This window comes from Panicum virgatum, chromosome 3N (genome assembly GCF_016808335.1).
Source record: "Panicum virgatum strain AP13 chromosome 3N, P.virgatum_v5, whole genome shotgun sequence".
In the NCBI taxonomy this organism is placed as follows: domain Eukaryota; kingdom Viridiplantae; phylum Streptophyta; class Magnoliopsida; order Poales; family Poaceae; genus Panicum; species Panicum virgatum.
This window is the reverse complement of record NC_053147.1, coordinates 20,732,856-20,735,388: the sequence shown is the minus strand read 5'-3', so window position 1 is coordinate 20,735,388 and position 2,533 is coordinate 20,732,856. Positions and strand designations below refer to the sequence as shown.

General features: G+C 37.0%; 1 long non-coding RNA gene across 1 annotated transcript; it reads left to right on the top strand.

Annotated features, from left to right (window-relative positions):
- The first annotated feature begins 1,046 nt into the window (after positions 1 to 1,046).
- LOC120665001 lies at positions 1,047 to 1,981 on the top strand. Its single transcript, XR_005671080.1, has 3 exons — positions 1,047 to 1,405; positions 1,489 to 1,558; positions 1,656 to 1,981. It is a non-coding gene; the product is annotated as an uncharacterized LOC120665001 (long non-coding RNA).
- Positions 1,982 to 2,533: the final 552 nt, after the last annotated feature.

The following is a 2,533-nucleotide window of genomic DNA, read 5'->3' as shown; positions in this document are numbered from 1 at the left end:
TAGTAGACAAAGCATTTGCTAATCTATTTGTATTGATTCGAGTACCCAATGAGATTGCTATGCCTCAGTTTTTTTTCAATTGCTTTGCCCATCCGATTTTTTTATAGTATTTGCCCATCCGATTTGACATATGCTTTGTGGGCTTGTGGATGTGCTTAGTCGTAATAGTTACTACAAAGGAACTAAACCTTTTACTAAGAACTAATTTACACATACATCATGAAATTTGTTTTATAGTTCTGCACTCTATCTGGAATTTATAGTTTATCATTTTTAGAATAATTTATTTGTGACAGTAGTTTGACATCGGAAATCTTATTTCTAAAGTTTGACATTTACAAAGCTGTAAAGGATCCAAAGACCTATGTAATGAAATTTCATATACTCTGGCCAAATGGTTTGGTAGTTATAGCTACTTTTTTATGGCAGCCTGGAACTTCCAGACAGATTCTTATGTGTGCATTTATATACAGTTCTGCCCTACATATAGTTATAAATACAAATAAGGTGTCTCAATTTCCACTGTGCAGAGGTTCCATCAGTAAGCAAAGCCGTGTCGCCGAGATGCACAACCTCTCAGATATAAGGTGGTGGAGTGTTGTTTCCCTTGCTATCCTCTAGATTTGTGTGCCTAGGTGACAGGAGCAAGATCAATGAATGCGAATATGGAGGTTCTCCGGAGCCTGAAACTGGTGTCGACGAAAAATGAGAATATCAACAAGGGCTATTCAGTCCTCTTTGTATTGGATAGTATCTGAATCAGTTGAAGCTTCAAGTGCAGGTATATTTGTAGTTTATGAAATGTAGTATTTGGCTAGGCTCATGTGATGGATTATTTAATTCTTAAACATGTAACTATATGACACCATTGATTTATTCTCCGCCTAATTGGTTATACAGGGGTACCCAAAGGAGCAGATCCAAAAATGACTTCAAAATTCTTGGGATCAGTCCAATTCCCAGGTCTCTTTGATCATCTTTTGGTAAGTGACGATGACCTTGAAACTTGCTATGAAAATTTTGAAGGTAATTCATGCAGATCATTTGTTAGTGAGTAAGAAAAATTAGTACACAGGAAAGAGGTTGGCCTCACTGACATGATAATCTTAATATTAATTTATCAAATAGACAGTACACTAAACAATCTTCACTCTACCAGATGAGCATTGTTAATGTACAAACTCTTCAGTTTTATGGAGTCTAATTTAGTTTTTTGTACCTCTTTATATTGATGACAAATTTAATTTAATCAATTTATTGGTATGCAGTAGAAGTTGATCATTCTCTGTCCGTTTGGGTTTGGTCTTCGGGATGGAGGAGTTGTCGTGCCGCTGCTTGTGATTTGTGTGCTTGAGAGGAGCTGCTGCTTGCTTGCAGTGGAGAAAAGAAGCAATCCTTAGGCGAGGTATGTATGTGTACACTTCTGACTAAATTGCAATTTGTATGTACTGGTTGCATAGGGTGATCATTATGATTGTTCTATATCAGGTTCTGATTGGTGTCTTGATAAGATACACTATAAGCATAAAGTCCCTTTCATGCCATTCTTCAGATCCTGGTAAGTGGAGTCCGTGCAGTCTTAACGACTGGATTTTCAATTCTGTTTTAACATTTGTTCATCAACAAATCAGATATTCGCTTGACTCTCCCAATAGGCTAGAGGTGAGATAGCTGACTTCTTCATTGGTCCGAGGAATACTGATGCCATCACGATTTTAAGTGGAAAGTCACGTCTATCTGCGCTGGTGTTAGTGCTTCTGCTGGCCATGTTGGACGAGTAGCTGAGGCTGACTCCCGTGCTGGTGATGGCTATGCTAGAAAAGAAGTGAGATCAGATGTAGATAACGAATTCAGAGATACATATTCAGATTTAATTTGTTGAATATCAAATTTATATTTGTAAATATTAATATTTAAAGTGTTGACTGATGCGCCATGCCCAGTCTTAGGGGCATGTAGTTTGTCACGTTTTGTTCGTTTCTATTTTTTGTTTACTTGCATTTGATTGTTCAAATGGTAGGGCGCGCATCGCGCGCCGAATGTTCTAGTAGATATAAAAGAGCCATTTTTCTTTGTGTTTTGAATTTTTGAATACACAGCCTTCAAATCCTGGGCCCGCCACTGTATGCAACTATGTACACATAGCAAATTCTTTCTTACAACATTATTTACATTATCAAATTTGGTAGTCTTAATGATAATCTGCACCCCATATTTATTATATATTGGTCTATGGGAGCTCAACGAGGCTCCCTACAACACCTGAACGAGTTCGCGTAAGGTGATGCTTCTGTCAGGATCTGGATGTAAATGGTATAGATTTTCCCAACCGAGAGGAGTGGACATCAGTTCGGATAGTTTATTTCGATAGCAGATTGGATATCAGATATTTAAATCGGATATCTCAGATATAATACCTTCAATATCCGGCGAATATCGGATATCCTGTCGGATAATCCGGATAGTTGTATTACTCCAAATATATACATTAATAAAAATCTAATTTAATCTCTAAAAAATTATATCTAATTTA